This window comes from Nerophis lumbriciformis, linkage group LG23 (assembly GCF_033978685.3).
Source record: "Nerophis lumbriciformis linkage group LG23, RoL_Nlum_v2.1, whole genome shotgun sequence".
Classification (NCBI taxonomy): domain Eukaryota; kingdom Metazoa; phylum Chordata; class Actinopteri; order Syngnathiformes; family Syngnathidae; genus Nerophis; species Nerophis lumbriciformis.
In genome coordinates, this window is record NC_084570.2 from 20,232,501 (window position 1) to 20,256,500 (window position 24,000).

Consider the following 24,000-nt stretch of genomic DNA (forward strand, 5'->3'; position numbering starts at 1 on the left):
TGTGAGATGAGTTATTCACACAGAAAGATAATGTTTTATTTTACATACCTTAATTGTTTCCAAACGGTGTCTGTAACACGGCAGTAAAACGGCTGATCCAACAAAACTGAAGTCATCGTCATGGATCCACTAGCTGCGGAAAATTGCTCTCCAATCAGCTAAACAGACTCAAGAACTCCACGGTGACGTTTTGGTGAATTTACTGAGGAATTTGTGAAACTGAAAGAAAACAAAAAAAATGCCATTGTAAGTTAATAATACTAACAGACACTCGTAAACGTGTTAGCATATTAGCTATTGCTAACGACATTTCATTACATGCATGAAAACACTCCTACCCTACAGACATCACACATGGGACGGTTTAGTAAGTATGAATTGTTTTAGTTGTATTGTAAAACTTACTTGGAGTGATGAATAAAGAATTCATACGAGTAGAAACGCTATGAGTGGCTCGAAGGCTGAACGGCAAATCCGTTTGAAAAAAAAAAAAAGCACTACTGGAAGGCAAACTTGCATAAATAAATATTAAGGAATATAACATAACTTGGCTTCTGAGAGCTTCAAAATGTAATGAATAAAATGTTAAAGTTGTTGATAAACAAGCAATTATTTTAATAATTAAATATGGTCATTTTAAATGAATTATGATCATTTAAAATTAATTATTTCAAATATGTTTATTTTAATGTATAATTCTATGGCTGAATGTAATAAGGAGTCAGAAAAAATACAAATAAAAATATAATTAATGTTGATGTTTTTAGCAAAATATAGTAATTTTTTAAAATTATTATTAATATATATATTTATTTGTAGGTAAGATAAACATAATAATACTATTTATCTCTAGTCTGGATGATTTAGTTCTTGTCACCCTGTTCTCCCGTCATGAAAAAAGGCTGTCCTCACTCAGGTCGCATGGAGCTGGAGATTTTCGGGAGAATATTTGTCCCGGGAGGTTTTCGGGAGAGGCGCTGAATTTCGGGAGTCTCCCGGAAAATTCGGGAGGGTTGGCAAGTATGACTGGAAGGACACTGCAACACCTGCAGTGAGCGAACTCATCCAAAAGAGGGCGCTATAGCACAAACAATAACGCACTTTCTCAGCGTATTTGCTTGTTTGTTTTGAAAACTTTGTTTTATGGCCTCAGTAAAGAAAAAAACATAAATTAGCCGCACCATCCTATAAGCCGCAGGTTTCAAAGTGTAGGAAAAAAGTAGAGGCTTATTGTCGGGAATTTACGGTATGTACTACATTACCCAGAAGGCTTAGCGTCGCAGACAGGGATAGGAAGTAGGTCTGAGGTACATGGGAGCAGTTTGAGCAATAGATAGGTTTTAATTAAACAGCTGACGTGTGTGTTTGAGACAGATTTGACAGGTTGGACAAAATACGCGAGGAAGTTGGTGGAATTTGCATGAATTGGAAAGACGGGAAAGATGAATTTCCCTCCTAAAAAGTCTCGTCCTGCTCCATATTTGCAACGGCGTGCCTGTAGAGCGGAGTGTTTTGCTTCTAACGAGCACTGAGCTCATGCCAGGTAGATGCAGAGAAGTATCTTGTGGGGGAAATTAGAAAGATTGAATTTATATTAAAATCAATGCCTTGATTAATGGTCTCTCAAAAACAAAAAAAAACAACACTAATTTAAAGTTTCGGTACACGTTATTAACCCCACGTATTCTGACTCATTTCAAAAAGCTGCGGGGGTTTTTTGTTTTTTTTACTTCCCATCGGTTTGACAACGCCAGGATGGGTTTGCCCCAAAAAAAAAACCCAAAAAAAACCTTTGTGCTAATTGTGCGTCGGTTTCGAAAAGCCATTTTCTGTTAGAGTGCACAAATCCATTACCGAGCCCCACTTAGGCCGTATAATGGAGATTGAATTAATGCGAAGGCTCAAAACATGTGGCCCAGGACCCCGAAAGATATGATTGATCATCTTATTGCCGGGTGTTCATCCAGCTTGGGGGTGTTAATCGATACCATTACTTCTTCTGGTGGGGACCGCTTACAACAATTAACCTCTTCTTTCACGTGTTGCCGCCATTATGTTTGGCTTTAGGAATATAAAAGAGAGGATTTGGTGCAGAGGTGAACATCCGCCAACAACGTCAGGTTTGCACTCTGCACCATCTCCTCCTCCATTAGACCTTATCTGTGCTTCCACATTCCATGTTTGCTCCCCGCCTTATTAATTATGCTGCTACTCACCTATAGAGGGACAGTTTCCTTCCTACGACCCTCTCACGTCTCGCCCTATTGACATTGACACCTATTCAACATCACCCGGGCCCTCTGAGCACCATTCCCCGAGTCCCCCGGACAGCCTGACTCGGTGATAAAACTCCCCAGACGCTCCTCCTTTATGCTGCCTGGTCGGATGCGCCACCACGCACATGCTACCCAACACACACAAATACACCAACGGCGGAAGAAAAGGAGCCGGCAGCATGGAATTTATCAGCATATTGCATGCGGGAGGTTTTAACATACTATGTCTACTAGGGCCGTCAATTCCTAAATGCGCTAACGCATGGGATTAAGATAAATTAATGATCATATCAATTATCAATGATGATTAATCACTTCCGGGTTGAGGCTTAAACCGAAAGAGGCGTGCATTTGTCACGCAGTCTGTGATCACGATGAGAGGCGGCCAATTTCGCTTCAAAACAGAAAGGTACTAGTATTTTATGCCTGGGTGGTGGTCCTACTTTGGAATTAGTTTGTACCCCTTTCAGAGATCACATTTAGAACCCGTTAAAACGTTCTCCTGTTGCACAATGAGATGTAAGCATAGGATAAAGAGTACATTCCTGCTTTGTCTTGTAAAATAACTTTATCAGCATTCCCTGATTAATATCCAGACATTAACATTCTTAATAAATGATGCGCCCAACACACACAAATACACCAACGGCGGAAGAAAAGGAGCCGGCAGCATGGAATTAATCAGCATATTGCATGCTCCCCTTATGCAGGAGGTTTTAACATACTATGTCAACTAGGACCGTCAATTCCTAAACGCGCTAATGCATGGGATTAAGATAAATTAATGATCACGTTATCAATTATGAAAGATGATTAATCACTTCTGGGTTGAGGCTTAAATCGAAAGACGCGTACATTTGTCACGCAGTCTGTGATCACGATGAGAGGCGGCCAATTTCGCTTCAAAACAGAATAAAACTGAGGTAACTTGTTGGCAATGTTCCCTCAAATGTTTCCGATTGTGTGAGCAAACGCAAAAACTGACGTGCACACTCTGGCCATACCAGCATCACACCTGTCCTAAACCGGTTATCATAACAAGTTTTACTATAATAATCAAATGACAGCAGTCATTTTAATGAGATTATTTTCCGATATAAGTGATTTGGCCCACTTACCATAAAAAGAACAAAAAAATATTGTTTTTCATGAGCTAAGATACTAGTATTTTATGCCTGGGTGGTGGTCCTGCTTTGGAATTAGTTTGTACCCCTTTCAAAGATTCCATTTAGAGCCCTTTAAAACGTTCTCCTGTTGCACAATGAGATGTAAGCATAGGATAAAGAGTACATTCCTGCTTTGTCTTGTAAAATTACTTCATCAGCATTTCATGATTAATATCCATACATTAACATTCTTAATAAAAGATGCGCCACCATGCAGATGCTACCCAACACACACAAATACACCAACGGCGGAAGAAAAGGAGCCGGCAGCATGGAATTTATCAGTATATTGCATGCGGGAGATTTTAACATACTATGTCAACTAGGGCCGTCAATTCCTTAACGCGCTAACGCATGGGATTAAGATAAATTAATGATCATATCAATTATGAATGATGATTAATCACTTCCGGGTTGAGGCTTAAACCGAAAGACGCGTGCATTTGTCACGCAGTCTGTGATCATGATGAGAAGCTGCCAATTTTGCTTCAAAACAGAATAAAACTGAGGTAACTTGTTGGCAATGTTCCCTCAAATGTTTCCGATTGTGTGAGCAAACGCAAAAACTGACGTGCACACTCTGGCCATAACAGCATCACACCTGTCCTAAACCGGACATCATGACAAGTTTTACTATAATAATCAAATGACAGATTATTTTCCGATATAAGTGATTTGGCCCACTTACCATAAAAATAACAAAACAATATTGTTTTTCATGAGCTAAGGTACTAGTATTTTATGCCTGGGTGGTGGTCTCACTTTGGATTTCGTTTGTACCCCTTTCAGAGATCCCATTTAGAACCCCTTAAAACGTTCTCTTGTTGCACAATGAGATGTAACCATAGGATAAAGAGTACAATCCTTTTTTGTCTTGTAAATTATTTTATCAGCATTTCATGATTAATATCCATACATTAACATTCTTAATAAAAGATGTGCCACCACGCAGATGCTACCCAACACACACAAATACACCAACGGCGGAAGAAAAGGAGCCGGCAGCATGGAATTTATCAGCATATTGCATGCGGGAGGTTTTAACACACTATGTCTACTAGGGCCGTCAATTCCTAAACGCGCTAACGCATGGGATTAAGATAAATTAATGATCACGTTATCAATTATGAATGATGATTAATCACTTCTGGGTTGAGGCTTAAATCGAAAGACGCGTGCATTTGTCACGCAGTCTGTGATCACGATGAGAGGCGGCCAATTTCGCTTCAAAATAGAATAAAACTGAGGTAACTTGTTGGCAATGTTCCCTGGAATTTTTCCGATTGTGTGAGCAAACGCAAAAACTGACGTGCACACTCTGGCCATACCAGCATCACACCTGTCCTAAAGCGGACATCATGACAAGTTTTACTATAATAATCAAATGACAGATTATTTTCCGATATAAGTGATTTGGCCCACTTACCATAAAAATAACAAAACAATATTGTTTTTCATGAGCTAAGGTACTAGTATTTTATGCCTGGGTGGTGGTCCTACTTTGGAATTAGTTTGTACCCCTTTCAGAGATCCCATTTAGAACCCCTTAAAACGTTCTCCTGTTGCACAATGAGATGTAAGCATAGGATAAAGAGTACATTCCTGTTTTGTCTTGTAAAATTACTTCATCAGCATTTCATGATTAATATCCATACATTAACATTCTTAATAAAAGATGTGCCACCACGCAGATGCTACCCAACACACACAAATACACCAACGGCAGAAGAAAAGGAGCATGGAATGCTGCATGGAATTTATCAGCATATTGCATGCGGGAAGTTTTAACATACTATGTCTACTAGGGCCGTCAATTCCTAAAAGCGCTAACGCATGGGATTAAGATAAATTAATGATCACGTTATCAATTATGAATGATGATTAATCACTTCTGGGTTGAGGCTTAAATCGAAAGACGCGTCCATTTGTCACGCAGTCTGTGATCACAATGAGAGGCGGCCAATTTTGCTTCAAAACAGAATAAAACTGAGGTAACTTGTTGGCAATGTTCCCTGGAATTTTTCCGATTGTGTGAGCAAACGCAAAAACTGACGTGCACATTCTGGCCATACCAGCATCACACCTGTCCTAAACCGGACATCATGACAAGTTTTAATCAAATGACAGCAGTCATTTTAATGAGATTATTTTCCGATATAAGTGATTTGGCCCACTGACCATGAGAATAACAAAAAAAATATTGTTTTTTATGAGCTAAGGTACTAGTATTTTATGCCTGGTTGATGGTGCCTACTTTGGAAATAATTTGTACCCCTTTCAGAGATCACAATTAGTTCTCCTTAAAACATTCTCCTGTTGCACAATGAGATGTAAGCATAGGATAAGGAGTACATTCCTGCTTTGTCTTGTATTTCTGATCTTAAAATAACTTTTTATCAGCATTTCATGATTAATATCTATACATTAACATTCTTAATAAATGACAGTAGAATAAGCACACATCTGATTGAGGAGTTATAGTATAACGACCCGTCATGTACACTTTGTGTGGTGTTGGAGTTGTCCGACTTTTGGTGTGGCCATAAATGCATCAGTGGCGAAGTGCCATGAGTGCGTGTGTTGGTGCGGGTAAGTGAAAGACTGACTGCTGTTGATATGACGGATGACAAAGTGTTGGTTTTGGCAAGGTTTTTATGGCAGGAAAATGAACAGTTTTTATAGATATCAGTATCTTGCCAATGTTTTTGGTGTGGTTACAGCCGACAATAAACAGTTTTGATCGATGGAATTTCCGTCCTCTATACATCGTCTCGACAGACGTTATAATAACTGAACAGTGTTGATGAACATTGTTTTATCGGTTAGGGCCGCTTATTGTCACCTGTCACTCAGATTTGCATTGCAAAATCCTACAGAACAAATGATGTGTTTATTTTGTGCAAGGCATAGGTTTGCTGTGCGCAGAGGACACGTGAGCAGTGCACAATTGCGTTGGTTGTTGGTATTGCAGTGACTAACGTTTAAAATACCATCTTGAAGCAAAACACGTACTCGGTGTTGTGAATCCTCTTGGTGACTTATTTTGTAAACAGCTACTAGCGACAAATCTGGGGACTTTTTCCAGGGATATTGGAGACTTTTTTTGTGTCTTTGAGACAGTCTTCAGCAAGCAGTGAATGCTAGCTAAGCAGAGGATGTATATACTTACACACACACACACACGTATAGTGTATAATTTTATTTATACATTTTAGAAAATGTATTTGATTTAGAGTTGCAAAAAATAGGAATTGCGATTATGAATAAAACATTTCAGCACCCCTATTTATTTTTAAATTTTTTTAAAATGTTATCGTTTTTTGAACATTATAAATAGTCAATCAATCAATCAATCAATCTTTATTTATACAGCCCTAAATCACAAGTGTCTCAAAGGGCTGCACAAGCCACAACGACATCCTCGGTACAAAGCCCACATACGGGCAAGGAAAAACTCACCCCAGTGGGACGTCGATGTGAATGACTATGAGAAACCTTGGAGAGGACCGCATATGTGGGTAACCCCCCCCCCTCTAGGGGAGACCGAAAGCAATGGATGTCGAGTGGGTCTGACATAATATTGTGAGAGTCCAGTCCATAGTGGATCCAACATAATAGTAAGAGTCCAGTCCAGTCCATAGTGGGGCCAGCAGGACACCATCCCGAGCGGAGACGGGTCAGCAGCGCAGAGATGTTCCCAGCCGATGCACAGGCGAGCGGTCCACCCCGGGTCCCGACTCTGGACAGCCAGCACTTCATCCATGGCCACCGGACCTGTGCCCCCCCCCCCCTCAAGGAAAAGGGGAGCAGAGGAGAAAAGAAAAGAAACGGCAGATCAACTGGTCTAACAGGGGGGCTATTTAAAGGCTAGAGTATACAAATGAGTTTTAAGATGGGACTTAAATGCTTCTACTGAGGTAGCATCTCTAATTGTTACCGGGAGGGCATTCCATAGTACTGGAGCCCGAATAGAAAACGCTCTATAGCCCGCAGACTTTTTTTGGGCTCTGGGAATCACTAATAAGCCGGAGTTCTTTGAACGCAGATTTCTTGCCGGGACATATGGTACAATGCAATCGACAAGATAGGACGGAGCTAGACCGTGTAGTATTTTATACGTAAGTAGTAAAACCTTAAAGTCACATCTTAAGTGCACAGGAAGCCAGTGCAGGTGAGCCAGTATAGGCGTAATATGATCAAACTTTCTTGTTCTTGTCAAAAGTCTAGCAGCCGCATTTTGTACCAACTGTAATTTTTTAATGCTAGACATAGGGAGACCCGAAAATAATACGTTACAGTAGTCGAGACGAGACGTAACGAACGCATGAATAATGATCTCAGCGTCGCTAGTGGATAAAATAGAACGAATTTTAGCGATATTACGGAGATGAAAGAAGGCCGTTTTAGTAACACTCTTAATGTGTGATTCAAACGAGAGAGTTGGGTCGAAGATAATACCCAGATTCTTTACTGATTCGCCTTGTGTAATTGTTTGGTTGTCAAATGTTAAGGTGGTATTATTAAATAAATGTCGGTGTTTAGCAGGACCGATAATCAGCATTTCCGTTTTCTTGGCGTTGAGTTGCAAGAAGTTAGCGGACATCCATTGTTTAATTTCATTAAGACACGCCTCCAGCTGACTACAATCCGGCGTGTTGGTCAGCTTTAGGGGCATGTAGAGTTGGGTGTCATCAGCATAACAGTGAAAGCTAACACCGTATTTGCGTATGATGTCGCCTAGCGGCAGCATGTAAATACTAAAGGGTGCAGGGCCAAGAACCGAACCCTGAGGAACTCCGCACGTTACCTTAACATAGTCCGAGGTCACATTATTATGGGAGACGCATTGCATCCTGTCAGTAAGATAAGAGTTAAACCACGACAAGGCTAAGTCTGACATACCAATACGTGTTTTGATACGCTCTAATAAAATATTATGATCGACGGTATCGAAAGCAGCGCTAAGATCAAGAAGCAGCAACATAGATGACGCATCAGAATCCATCATTAGCAGTAGATCATTAGTCATTTTTGCGAGGGCTGTCTCCGTAGAGTGATTTGCCCTGAAACCGGATTGAAAAGGTTCACAGAGATTGTTAGACACTAAGTGTTCATTTAGCTGCTGTGCGACAATTTTTTCGAGGATTTTCGAAATAAAGGGAAGGTGGGACACCGGTCGGTAGTTTACCATGAGGTCAGGATCAAGGTTAGGTCTTTTGAGCAGAGGATGAATAACCGCTTTCTTGAATGCTAGGGGAACAGTGCCAGAGGAAAGTGATAAGTTTATAATATTTAGCACTGATGGACCTAATAATACAAAAAGCTCCTTGATAAGTTTCCCAGGAAGTGGGTCAAGTAAACATGTTGTTTGTTTTATCCCACTTACACGCTGTAATAGTTCCTCTAATGTTATTTCATCAAAAAGAGAGAGACTATTTTGTATTGCAGTATCCGTCGTAGATACAGTTGTATCTGTGTTCATAGAACCCAGTTGTAGCTGGGATGCGTTATCTTTAATCTCCTTTTTAATGAGTTCAATTTTCTTATTAAAGAAATTCATAAAGTCATCTGCCGAGTGGGTGGAGCTATTGGGAGGAGTCCCTTGTTGGGTTAGCGATGCTACTGTACTAAACAAAAATTTAGGGTCGTTTTTGTTGAGGCGGATGAGATTTGAGTAATATTTAGCTTTAGCTAAGGTAAGCATGCGTTTATACGATATTAAACTATCACTCCATGCTTGATGGAAAACCTCAAGCTTGGTCGCGCGCCATTTGCGTTCCAACTTTCTACATGATAATTTATGAGCTCTGGTTTCCTCTGTAAACCATGGGGTGCGCCTTTTAGGGGCCCTTTTTTGTTTTAGCGGTGCTATACTATCAATGGTTTTGCGCAGGGCATTGTCAAAGTTGTTAGTGAGGTTATCAATAGAGCCGACATAATTTGGGAATGGTGCCATTACCGAAGGCAGTAGGTCAGCAAGAGTCATCGTTGTGGCGGCATTAATGTTGCGGCTGCTATAGCAGTTATTATTATTATTAGTTTGTTGACAATGAGTCAGAACTTCGAATTTTATAAGGTAATGATCGGACATTACTTTAGTATACGGGAGTACCATAACTTTGGAGGTGGTGACACCCCTGACCAGCACTAGATCTATCGTATTGCCGTTGCGATGCGTAGGTTCATTTATTATTTGTGTAAGACCACAGCTATCAATTATAGTCTGGAGCGCCACGCACTGAGGGTCCGATGGGTTATTCATATGGATATTAAAGTCCCCCATTATGATTATATTGTCTGCGTGCGTCACTAGATCAGCAACGAACTCTGAGAATTCATTAATAAAGTCCGAGTAGGGCCCTGGGGGGCGGTAGATAACAGCCATATCGAGAGGCAGCGGTGCGACAGACCTCATAGTAAGCACCTCAAACGATTTGTATTTATTATTTAGGTTAGGGGTAAGGTTAAAGTTTTCATTGTATATTAGTGCGACCCCCCCACCCCTTTTAAGGGGACGGGCAATATGCGCATTCGTATAGTTAGGAGGAGATGCCTCATTTAGCGCAAAAAATTCGTCTGGTTTGAGCCAGGTTTCGCTAAGACCAATGACGTTAAGATTGTTGTCTCTAATGACCTCATTAACTAATAACGTTTTGGGAGACAATGATCTTATGTTTAAAAAGCCCATATTATAAGTATTGGGCTGTTTTGACGAGTTTTTGTTTAAATTATCCGTAGTAGAAATATTAATAATGTTGCGTTTATTATACGTAGTGCACTTTAAATAGTTTCGACCATATCTAGGAATTGATACGACGGGAATTTTCAGATTGTTTACTTGATGCTGCGATCGACTGAACGCATCATGATTTGCCACCTCAGTAGAATGCATATCTACCCTGGACACATTCACAACAGAAAACACATTATGTGAGTTGTGTGTTATTCTAAGAAAATTGCTATGCGTACAGGAATTATCCAGCCTGGTGCTGGCTAGTTCTAGCTTAACTGACTCCTCACCCAGACTAGCAGGCTCTGTAATTGCCTGTGACCGGGCTTGCTCTAGTGTAGTTAGTCAAATGTGACTTAAACAGTAGTCTATATTCTTAGACAGGATGATGGCGCCTTCCTGGTTAGGGAAATGGGTTATACTTGTATAGCGCTTTTCTACCTTCAAGGTACTCAAAGCGCTTTGACACTATTTCCACATTCACCCATTCACACACACATTCACACACTGATGGCGGCAGCTGCCATGAAAGGCCCTAACCACGACCCATCAGGAGCAAGGGTGAAGTGTCTTGCTCAAGGACACAACGGACGTGACGAAGTTGGTCATAGGTGGGGATCGAACCAGGTACCCTCAGGTTGCTGGCACCGCCACTCTCCCAACCCGCGCCACGCCGTTGGGAGCGTTTCTTTTTTAGTTTTCTTTCAGCAACCCTATTGTTTATATTGACATTGTGATTATGTGACCATGATTGTTTTAGACTGCAATATTGTTTAAATCAGGGGTGCCCACACTTTTTCTGCAGGCGATCTACTTTTCAATTGATCAAGTCGTGGGGATCTACCTCATTCATATATATAATTTATATTTACTTATTTATGAAATATATGTTTTTGTTAACAAGTTAAAGGTGTTTAATGATAATGCAAGCATGTTTAACACATATAGTTAATATTGTTAATAAATTAAAGGTGTCTAATGATAATACAAGTATGTTTAATACATATAGTTAATATTGTTTACAAGTTAAAGGTGTTTAAAGATAGTGCAAGCATGTTTAACACATATAGTTAATATTGTTAACAAGTTAAAGGTGTTTAATGATAATGCAAGCATGTTTAACACATATAGTTAATATTGTTAACAAGTTAAAGGTGTTTAATGATAATGCAAGCATGTTTAACACATAGTTAATATTGTTAATAAATTAAAGGTGTTTAATGATAATACAAGTATGTTTAATACATATAGTTAATATTGTTAACAAGTTAAAGGTGTTTAAAGATAATACAAGCATGTTTAACACATAGATTCCTTTCTTTCATGAAGACAATAATATAAGTTGGTGTATTACCTGATTCTGATGACTTGCATTAATTGGAATCAGACAGTAGTGCTGATAACGTCCGCATTTTCGAATGGAGGAGAAAAAAAGTCCTCCTTTCTGTACAATACCACATGAAAGTGGTTGGTTTTTGGCATCTTATTTGTCCAGCTTCCATACTCCTTTGTATACACTTTACAAGAAATACATTGTCGGCAAACTCCGTAGCTTGCTAGCTTGTGCACGCCAGCTTTCTGAGACTCTTATTTTGTTAGCGCAACTGTGCAACTGTGCAGTCGGTCTTTGGAGTTTTGACGACAGGTACGGCGACAGAGTCTGTTGAAATAAAGTGTTTCTCGCCTTCCAGTCGGTAATTTTAATGAGCTGGCAGCAGCTAACGTCATCTCAGAAGACCCTCGGGTGCCGTGAATGTCAATCAAGTGACGAAAGTGACGTCATAGTGAAGATTTCTGATCGCTCATTTTTAGGACTATTTTTTTAATGCCTGGCTGGTGATCGACTGACACACCCTCCGCGATCGACCGGTAGCTCGCGATCGACGTAATGAGCACCCATGGTTTAAATGAAGGACACTTATTACGTATGTCTAGCTTGTGTGCTATTGTGTGCTTAGCTGTTGTGTAGCTGCTAGCTCCTGGTCTCGGGAAATTTTGGAACACATTAGGAACAACAAAAACGAGGTACCACCATAATAAGGTACCGTATTTTTCGGAGTATAAGTCGCACCGGAGTATAAGTCGCACCTGCCGAAAATGCATAATAAAGAAGGAAAAAAACATATATAAGTTGCACTGGAGTATAAGTCGCATTTTTGGGGGAAATTTATTTGATAAAACCAAACACCAAGAATAGACATTTGAAAGGCAATTTAAGATAAATAAAGAATAGTGAACAACAGGCTGAATAAGTGTACGTTATATGAGGCATAAATAACCAATTGAGAACGTGCCTGGTATGTTAACGTAACATATTATGGTAAGAGTCATTCAAATAACTATAACATATAGAACATGCTATATGTTTACCAAACAATCTGTCACTCCTAATCCCATGAAATCTTATACGTCTAGTCTCTTACGTGAATGAGCTAAATAATATCATTTGATATTTTACGGTAATGTGTTAATAATTTCACACATAAGTCGCTCCTGAGTATAAGTCGCACCCCCGGTCAAACTATGAAAAAAAACTGCGACTTATAGTCCGAAAAATACGGTACACTAAAATCAACAATATTATTTTTAGAGAGACTTGCATTGCTGACCTGCTAATTAAATTCAAAATAACAACACGTGGAAGCTAAATTCAAAAACGGCAATCGTTTGATGACGTCATCCCTGGAAGGTTGACATGGAAACAATGAATCATAACCATCAGTCAAACTGGATTAGCTACCCTCCGCTTGCTCCCAAAGCAAAAGGTTTTATTGATGGGATGAAAGTTCCTGGAGGTCCTTGTAGTTCTTGTCACAGCAGGTTGTTCCAGCGGGGTCAAACACTGCCGACAGCAGCCACAGGGGCTCTGGGCTGCAAGTGTGTGTGTGTGTGTGTGTGTGTGTGTGCAGGACTTCAGTGCGATAACCTCAACACCTTTCTATCTGCACATTGATTCCAGCACACACACACTTTGGTGAATACAATATGTGATGTTAATGAACCTAATCTCCAGGATCACTCGGTCTATGGGCCGGGAAATTAACGGGAGCAGGTTAAACACACACACACTGCGTTCACTGACACCCCTTTCAAACAGCGTGTGTGTGTGTGTGTGTGTGTGTTGGGGTGAAATTGGTTTTCCTCAGGATTAAAGGATTAAAAAGGCTGTTAGTTCCTCAAAGTGCTCCAAATACCCCCCTCAATATTCATTACAGCCGATACAAAAGGCACAGAGGAGCTCATAATGGCACCGGGCTTCTAATCATTTCAAGCAGGGGCGCTGCAAACCTCACACACACACACACACACACACACACACACACACACACGAACACACACACACACTCTTTTATTATCATTAGCTGCGCTATTAGCATGCGATAAGCACTGTCTGCAAATCACAACAGGGCGTATTCCTCTTTAGGACACCATAGTGGAAGCAGAATATAAACATTTTTATGATACAATTTTTAAAAGTCACCTCAATGGCCACCCCCGGTGCCAACACGGCCATAAATATTGCCGGGAGGAGGGCGGTAATAAATCAATATCTGCGACATATCTACAAGCAAGAGGCCGTTTCAGTTTCAACGAAGAAGAGAGGAGGTGGTGGGGATTGGGGGTGGGGGGGTGCGCGGTAATTGAAAGTGATTGAGAGCATTTCTCACCGTGCCCTTTTTTCACCCAGCAGGTTGCCACTTGTTCACTGACAGCAACAGAGGGATTGCATTGTGTGTGTATTTGTGTGTCTGTGTGTGCGAGTGTGTGCCATTTTGACCTTGAGAGCAGCAGGCATTTATTGCCCCGGCAATGAAAAGGTCATCGACCACCAAATGAAAGCTCACCACGAACCACACTGAAGTGTGCTCGCATCTCGGTTTGGTCTTGGTCCGCGTACGACTCGCAATTCTTAATTTTCCAAAATCAATTCGGAAAAAAATAAATGAATAAAAGAACCAAAAGCGTTTTGGTTTGATGTGTTGAAGCGTGATGTTTTTATTGAATGTTTGCAGAACATTTGGTGCAAATAGCACGGCACGGGTCACCCTCCGAAACATTGACGAAGTCCCACATGAGTGTTTGTTTACAAAGAACTGAGGGAACAATACTTGCCAACCCTCCCGATTTTCTCGGGAGACTCACGAATTTCAGTGCCCCTCCCGGGGCAACCATTCTCCCGAATTTCTCCCGATTTCCACCCAGACAACAATATTGGGGGCGTGCCTTTAAGGCACTGCCTTTAGCGTCCTCTCTCACCTGAGACCTTCACCCATTAACAGCCGCATGCTGTCCTCACTCAGGTCCGCATGCTGACCTGAGGACAGCCTGTCGTCACGTCCGCTTTTCCTCCATACAAACAGCGTGCCGGCCCAGTCCCATAACATCTACGGCTTTTCACACACACAAGTGAATGCAATGCATACTTGGTCAATAGCCATGCAGGTCACACTGAGGGTGGCTGTATAAACAACTTTAACACTGTTGCAAATATGCGCCACACTGTGAACCCACACCAAATAAGAATGACAAACACATTTCGGGAGAACATCCGCACCGTAACACAACATAAACACAACAGAACCAACACCCAGAACGCCTTGCAGCACTAACTCTTCCGGGACGCTACAATATACACCCCCCCACCCCCCCATCTCCTGAATTCGGAGGTCTCAAGGTTGGCAAGTATGGAGGGAACGTTTACGACGTTTACGAATGGAGCGCTTAATTTGCTCGCCCTAACAAACCTACCGTATTTTCCGGACTATAAGGCGCACTTAAAATCATTTTTTTTCCTCAAAACTCGACAATGCGACTTATAACCCGGTGCGCATAATGTAAGGAATAACTTTGGTTGAGTTTACTCACCTCAAAGCTATTTTATTTGGTACATGGTGTAATGATAAGTATGACCAGTCGATGGCAGTCAAACATAGTGTAGACAGCACTATAATTGCAATATGTCTCAAGTAAACAACACCAACATTTTAAATGTTCCATTGAAAATATAGAACATTACACACAGCACTCAAAAATCCATCAAGATGTTTTAGTACGGCTTTGGTAAGTTATGAAGTCGCACCGCTTGAATGATTGTCGGCGCATTAAACATACGAGCATTATTATGGTGTGTGTATAAGGTAAGACATTATATGGTGTTTTGTTTCGTAATTTTATGCAAAAGCAACTTTTCTAACCCTCTGGTACCTGCTGATCTGCATTTGGGATCTGCATAAGTCCTGGAAAATTGCGCGCATTCTCGAGTCGATAAGAACATTCACCCTCCCCTGTTGCCATTTCTAATATAATGTAGTGTAAAGTTCTTACTTATATCTGTCAGTAAACTCGCCATGAACGTGCTAAAACATACCGGTGTAGTGAGTTTACATTATTCACCCAAGGAACTTTAGTTATTAGAGTTCCGGTCGAACGGTTTTCCCGGGACACATTTCCTGTGTTGTTTTTATTAATTTAAGTAAAGTGTGAATGTCTTTAAAACAGTTAGCTCCATCTTTTGACACTTCTTCCACTCCCGTCCTTGCACGCTACACCACTACAACAAAGATGACGGGGAGAAGACGCTGCCGAAGGTGAGCCATGTAAATAAGACCGCCCACAAAACGGCGCATCCGTAAGCAACTGTCAGAAAGCGGCTTGAAGATGATCTGTAAAAAATAATCTATGCAACATTTTGACTAAAGAACCACCATTACATGTTATGTAGACCACAAGGAAGTTATAATAGTAATATGACTCCTTTAATGCGCCTTATAATCCGGTGCGCCTAATATATTAAAAAAGATAAAAAAATAAACCATTCATCGGCAGTGCGCCTTATAATCCGGTGCGCCCTATGGTCCGGAAAATACGGTACCCTAAAATTGAAAAAATGTTTTTTGTTTTTTTTATAAGAATGATTTTTTTTACAAAATGTTTTCTAACCTGTAACCTGTTTTGAAAACGTTTCATAATAATTATTACACCAAGTAAGACATTGTGAAAATCGGTTTGAATCGGAAATCATGTTAAATCAAGAATCCATTCCGAATCGAATCTTTACCCCAAGAATCGGAGTTGGATCAAAGATTATTTTATGACAAATATTTCAAATATCCAATCAACCAATATAACTATTACAATAGGCAAATAACCACATCTTTATAAAATAATACAGTACTTGTGAGTAATTTGTTCCAAAAGGAGCTTGACAAATTGTACAAAATGTTTTGTTTTTTCCTATAAGAAATAATAAGAATTAGAAATGTGCCTTGGTTTTTTTTTTTAAACTGATACCAATAACTGCTAACTTATTTAACTGTTTTATTTATATTTGTAGTTCATGAACACCTGCAGATTACAAAGACTCAAACGTTTAGGGTGTCTGTTGAGGTTTGATGTGTTGGGGTGTGATGTTTTTTGGAACGTTTGGCAGATCATTTGGTGTAAATAGCACAGCACGTGTCGCCCTCTGAAAAAGTGACGAAATCCCACACGAGTGTTTGTTTACAAAGAACTGAGGGAACGTTTACGACAGCACAAAACAGAAAAGGAGCGCATAATTTGCTCACCCTAACACACCGACACTAAAATTTTCTTTTTTTTTTTTTTTTTTTTATAAGAATCCATTTTTTACAAGTTTTTTTCTAACCTGTAACCTGTTTTGAACAAGTTTCATTATAATTATTACACCAAGTAAGACATTGTGAAAATCGTGTTAAATCAAGAATCTATTCCGAATCGAATCTTTACCCCAAGAATCGGAATTGGATCAAAGACTATTTTATGACAAATATTTCAAGTATCCAATCAACCAATATAACTATTACAATAGACAGGCAAATAACCAAATATGTATAGAGTAATACAGTACTACCTCGATTTTGTGAGTAATTTGTTCCAAAGGAGCTGGACAAATAGTACAAAATGTTTTTTTTTCCTATAAGAAATAATAAATTACAAATGTGCCTAAGGTTGTTTTTTTTAAGCTGAAACCAATAACGTCCTGCTTCTCAATAACCGCTAACTTATTTAAGTATTTTATTTATATTTGTAGTTCATAAACACCTGCATTACAAAGACTCAAACAAACGTTTAGGGTGTCTGATGAGGTTTGATGTGTTCAAGCGTGATGTTCTTCCCTCGCCTCGGAATGTTTGCAGAACATTTTGGGCCTGATGCGAACATTCCGAGACTTGATCTACTAAAAGTTTGCGTGTATTAAAATTCATGCAAACTTCAAAATCACAAGCAAATATGATCTACTAAGTTCATGAGCAGAGGAGTCCGTCCCTTAAAGGAGTTTTAGAGCAGGGGGAACTGGAAATAAGCATTTCAATTAAAGGTGTTAGTCTATGGAACAAAGTTGACAGTGAAGCAATACAATGTAAATCTTTTTTCTGCATTTAAAAAAAAAAAAAAAAATCTCGGTGATGACAAGATATGATTTTGTGTAAGCTATTGTTTTTATTTGTTTATGTTGTATTAAATACAAATATTGCCTTATTAGTCTTCTAAATTGAACAACAAATGTAATTGTGTGACTCGGGGACAGATATTTTAACTTTCTACTTGTCATTTATGATTTATTTTAATGTTGTCTTGATTGTCTTTTGTTTGACAATGACTGAATGAAATACAAATTAAAAAAATGGAAATGGGAAGTCTTAAATGAGCAAATTACAGAGCACAATCTATTTAGTGTCGATCTTCGTGAATATGCAGAATGTATGCTGATTAACAGAACGCCCACAATACTGGAAGAAGGACATGTCAAATGTAATCATTTAGCGCTCGCAATGTGATTTATCAAGACTTAAACGGCTCAAGGAGGCAATTGCGCTGCAAAAATAGACGATGGAAGTGTGTGTCGACCCATTTGGACTTAAAATATTAAACATATTGTTTATTCAGCAAATTAAACGCTTCTGGCTGACTTAAGTGTTGATTTCAACAAATTTGTTTTTTATGGTGTTAATTTTTTCCATTTGGGAAATGTATTATTATATCAATACAGCAATGAAGAAATTGCCATTTATTAAGAGTGTTCATTTATGGACATCAATCATGAAATGTTGTTACTAGATCACAGAAATGCTCATAAAAAGATTATTGGTTTTACAGACAGAAAGTTACAGAAATGTATACTTTATCCCATGCTTACATCTCATTGTGCAACATGTGAATGTTTTAAGTGGAACTAAATGTGATCTCTGAAAGGGGTACAAATTATTTCCAAAGTAAGAGTGAAGTCCAAGTGTCCATGCAGTATCTATGCTGCACTTCCCGTACACTGGGGGCGCTTATTTCCTTCGAGCGCGTATTAGATTGACCTAGGACGTCACACTAGGACCTTTGGATCCTTACAACTTGTTTTACAAGACGTCCGCTGACACATTGGCACAGATTACAAATATTAGGTCTCTAATGGCTATGCGGATGTTCAAAAGCAGACAGCATCAAGAAATGATCTTTAACTGCGCTACATACATGACGCTACTACCAAGAATGTATCGGGGCGGATGCTGCCCCGAAGCAAAGACAGACCAATGGAAGCGTTTTTTCGAAGGAATTTTCGGACAGAGATCACGGAGATAAAACTTTTGAATGTCAAAAGGCAGCAAAGACTCTGAATACAGAGGTTTTGTTAATCAGTTAGGATTGCACAAATGCAGCGTGAAGAGGTTTGTGTACGCTTTATCAGACCTGCTTCATTCTCTTTCATCTCATTCGTATTTTGTTCGGGAGCCTGAAAAAAGCCGGCATGCTACATTTCCTTAGCTACCTTCTTAAATACATCTCTCTTTTTTGATACCATCGATGCACATTGAAATGTTCGGTTCTTTTCAATTTGTTAAGTAAATAAAAAGTCTCCTCTTTATTCCAATTGTTGCTATGTTTTTATTGAACGGTATCTGATTCCGGAGAAGGGTCGTCTGTGGCCGCACACCCCCCTCGAAAGAACTGGTTTTCAATCGCATTATCCAGGTGTGTTAGTCCGATTTTGTCAAAAACCGAACACAATCCGATTAAGGTGTTTACATGGGTTGTAGGAGGATTATTCCGAGGCAAACTATTTGAGAAATCCGACTAATTTAGTGCATGGACACGCACTGACTGTGGGCAAAAAGGAACACTAAGCCTAAACGTGGGTTCTTTTTTAACGTACCATGACAGGAAGTGTTATTATCGTGGGCAAAAGGAACACTTCAGCATGGGTTCTATTTTGAATGTACTGTAGGTTAGTTTAAAACACTTACATGGTTTTATGTTCAAAATGAGCAGATGTACAAGTTTGTAATGACAGTGTGAGCGTGTATCACTGCAGTGTTCTCGCCAAGTAAACTCTAAAAGGACAGACGCTTTCCCAGTTGTTGATTGGTTAAACCAGAGCTAAATGTTTAATATTGTTTGTTTCTGTATAACAGTTGGATTAATGCTGTTTGCATAGGCCAGAAAGTGGCCTTGCCCTCAAAATGACAAAATTCCAGGCCTGGTTAGAACCATTAAAAAATCGCAACTAAATAAATCAGTAGTTGCTTAGTTCTTGAATTTTTAACTGAATACTTACTCAAGTAATTACTTGAACTACTTTTTACAAGTCATATTACTCTAAAGTAGGGTACTCCTACTTTAAGGACAAGTTCGCTCACTGCAGGTGTCCTTCCATTTCCGGCTAGTGGCTTTGTTTTGATTTTGTCAACCGGAGAGTCATTTGGCTTTCAGCTGTCCATAGCGTTTCTACTCGTATGGATTCTTCATTCATCACTCCAAGCAACGTAAGTTTTACAATATAACTAAACCTATTCATACTTACTAAACCGTCCCATGTGAGATGTCTGTAGGAGTGTTTTCGTGCATATGTGTACGTAGCTAGCGATTTTAGTAATAGCTAATATACTAACATGTTTACAAGTGTCTATTTCTGTATTATTAACTTACAACGGCAATCTTTTTGTATTGTTTAAGTTTCATAAATTCAATCAAACGTCCCCGTGGAGTTATTGAGTCTGTTTAGCTAATTGGGGAGATAGCTTCCGCAGCTAGTGGTTCCATGACGATGACTTCTGTTTTGTTTAAACAACCGTTTTACTGCCTTGTTACAGACACTGTTTAGAAACAATTATGGTATGTAAATAAACATTTACAAAATATTTCGTTTTCGTGCATATTTGTACGTAGCTAGCGATTTTAGCAATAGCTAATATGCTAACATGTTTACAAGTGTCTATTTTCGTATTATTAACTTACAACGGCAATCTTTTTGTATTGTTTAAGTTTCGTAAATTCAATCAAACGTCTCCGTGGAGTTATTGAGTCTGTTTAGCTAATTGGGGAGATAGCTTCCGCAGCTAGTGGGTCCATGACGATGACTTCTGTTTTGTTTAAACAACCGTTTTACTGCCTTGTTACAGACACTGTTTATAAACAATTATGGTATGTAAATAAACATTTACAAAATATTTAGTTTTCGTGCATATTTGTACGTAGCTAGCGATTTTAGAAATAGCTAATATGCTAACATGTTTACAAATGTCTATTTTCGTATTATTAACTTACAACGGCAGTCTTTTTGTATTGTTTAAGTTTCGTAAATTCAATCAAACGTCCCCGTGGAGTTATTGAGTCTGTTTAGCTAATTGAGGAGATAGCTTCCGCAGCTAGTGGGTCCATGACGATGACTTCTGTTTTGTTTGAACAACCATTTTACTGCCTTGTTACAGACACTGTTTAGAAACAATTATGGTTTATGGGCGGCATGGCGTAGTGGGTAGAGCAACCGTGCCAGAAACCTGAGGGTTGCAGGTTCGCTCCCCGCCTCTTACCATTCAAAAATCGTTGCCGTTGTGTCCTTGGGCGGGACACTTCACCCTTTGCCCCCGGTGCCACTCACACCGGTGAATGGAATGATGAATGATAGGTGGTGGTCGGAGGGGCCGTTGGCGCAAATTGCAGCCACGCTTCCGTCAGTCTACCCCAGGGCAGCTGTGGCTATGAAAGCAGCTTACCACCACCAGGTGTGAATGAATGATGGGTTCTACATGTAAAGCGACTTTGGGTACTTAGAAAAGCGCTATATAAATCCCAGGTATTATGGTATGTAAATAAACATTTACAAAATATTTAGTTTTCGTGCATATTTGTACGTAGCTAGCAATTTTAGAAATAGCTAATATGCTAACATGTTTACAAGTGTCTATTTTCGTATTATTAACTTACAACGGCAGTCTTTTTGTATTGTTTAAGTTTCGTAAATTCAATCAAACGTCCCCGTGGAGTTATTGAGTCTGTTTAGCTAATTGAGGAGATAGCTTCCGCAGCTAGTGGGTCCATGACGATGACTTCTGTTTTGTTCAAACAACCGTTTTACTGCCTTGCTACAGACACTGTTTGGAAAAAATTAAGGTATGTCAATACTTTAATTCTACAAATTATTTCGTATCGGTATATATATATATATGCAGCTTATGGTACGGTGTGGCTAATATATCGAACATATTTTTTCCTTATAAAATTTAGTGGGTGCGGCTTATATAGTCCGGAAAATACGTTAATAACACAAAACCGACACCAAGTTTTGATAAATATGTCTGTTTGTAGCATTTTTTTTACAAATAAAATAAAATATCAAAATGTCCCACACAAAGTTTGTATCAAATGTTTTTTCTCATTAAAGTACGTCTTTTCGCTCCTTTTCCCTACATTTTGACTTTCGTATCCTCTACGACAATAATTTTGCAACGCATTCTGCTGAAAATGACGGAAAGTGCCACTCTACACAGCAACCACAAAACGGAAGAAGTGGCTTAAGAAAAATCAGAAGTGAACTGGGTGTAGTGTGGACAAATGTTTATATTTTTGTACTTGTCTTAATCTTTTTGTATGCTTTTCACGTTTCTCATCTTTTTTTAAAGCTTAACCAAGTACAAGGGTTGCAAATTAGCCCGTGGCTATAAGTCTTATGTACTTTGATGTCAGTTAGCTATGGGTAGCAATGTTTAATTGTACTGTCCCTGTCAAATAAATACATGAATGAATGAGTTCAAAGTTGGAACTGCGACAAAAAACTATTTTTTTAAATATTCAAAGTGGATAGTGCACCGCCCCCCCCCCCCAATTTGTCACGTTTCATGTGTCAGGTAAACCGTGACCAATGGGGTCATACGAATCCCTTTCTTCTGTAGACAATTACACAAATGTTACGCATATGATGTTGTTTTTAAAAAAAAACTGCACGTTTGTACAAACCCCGTTTCCATATGAGTTGGGAAATTGTGTTAGATGTAAATATAAATGGAATACAATAATTTGCAAATCCTTTTCAACCCATATTCAGTTGAATATGCTACAAAGACAACATATTTGATGTTCAAACTGATAAACATTTTTTTTTTGCAAATAATCATTAACTTTAGAATTTGATGCCAGCGACACATGACAAAGAAATTGGGAAAGGTGGCAATAAATACTGATAAAGTTGAGGAATGCTAATCAAACACTTATTTGGAACATCCCACAAGTGAACAGGCAAATTGGGAACAGGTGGGTGCCATCATTGGGTATAAAAGTAGATTCCATGAAATGCTCAGTCATTCACAAGCAAGGATGGGGCGAGGGTCACCACTTTGTCAACAAATGCGTGAGCAAATTGTTGAACAGTTTAAGAACAACGTTTCTCAAAGTGCAATTGCAAGAAATTTAGGGATTTCAACATCTACGGTCCATAATATCATCAAAAGGTTCAGAGAATCTGGAGAAATCACTCCACGTAAGCGGCATGGCCGGAAACCAACATTGAATGACCGTGACCTTCGATCCCTCAGACGGCACTGTATCAAGAACCGACATCAATCTCTAAAGGATATCACCACATGGGCTCAGGAACACTTCAGAAAACCACTGTCACTAAATACAGTTGGTCGCTACATCTGTAAGTGCAAGTTAAAGCTCTACTCTAGCTCTACTCTGCAAAGCGAAAGCCTTTCTCAAGCAGCTATTGCAAGGAATTTAGGGATTTCACCATCTACGGTCCGTAATATCATCAAAGGGTTCAGAGAATCTGGAGAAATCACTGCACGTAAGCAGCTAAGCCTGTGACCCCTCAGGCTGTACTACATCAACAAGCGACATCAGTGTGTAAAGGATATCACCACATAGGCTCAGGAACACTTTAGAAACCCACTGTCAGTAACTACAGTTGGTCGCTACATCTGTAAGTGCAAGTTAAAACTCTCCTATGCAAGGCAAAAACCGTTTATCAACAACACCCAGAAATGCCGTCGGCTTCGCTGGGCCTGAGCTGGGACGGCGTGGCGCAGTGGAAAAATGGCCGTGCGCGACCGGAGGGTCCCTGGTTCAATCCCCACCTAGTACCAACCTCGTCATGTCCGTTGTGTCCTGAGCAAGACACCTTCACCCTTGCTCCTGATGGGTGCTGGTTAGCGCCTTGCATGGCAGCTCCCTCCATCAGTGTGTGAATGTGTGTGTGAATGGGTAAATGTGGAAGTAGTGTCAAAGCGCTTTGAGTACCTTGAAGGTAGAAAAGCGCTATACAAGTACAACCCATTTATCATTTATCATTTATCTAAGAGGGACTGATACAAAGTGGAAAAGTGTTCTGTGGTCTGACGAGTCCACATTTCAAATTGTTTTTGGAAACTGTGGACGTCGTGTCCTCTGGACCAAAGAGGAAAAGAACCATCCGGATTGATATAGGCGCAAAGTTGAAAAGCCAGCATCTGTGATGGTATGAGGGTGTATTAGTGCCCAAGACATGGGTAACTTACACATCTGTGAAGGCGCCATTAATGCTAAAAGGTACATACAGGTTTTG

The 24,000-nt window shown here is 39.6% G+C and overlaps 1 long non-coding RNA gene across 2 annotated transcripts in view; it reads right to left on the bottom strand.

Moving 5' to 3' along the window:
• The window catches only part of LOC133622595 (uncharacterized), a 182,024-nt gene that overhangs the window by 133,779 nt on the left and 24,245 nt on the right, over positions 1-24,000 (bottom strand). For both annotated transcript variants that reach the window (XR_009817803.1, XR_009817802.1), the window contains exon 2: positions 49-219. This is a non-coding gene — a long non-coding RNA (uncharacterized lncRNA). The remainder of the gene's footprint in view (positions 1-48; positions 220-24,000) is intronic.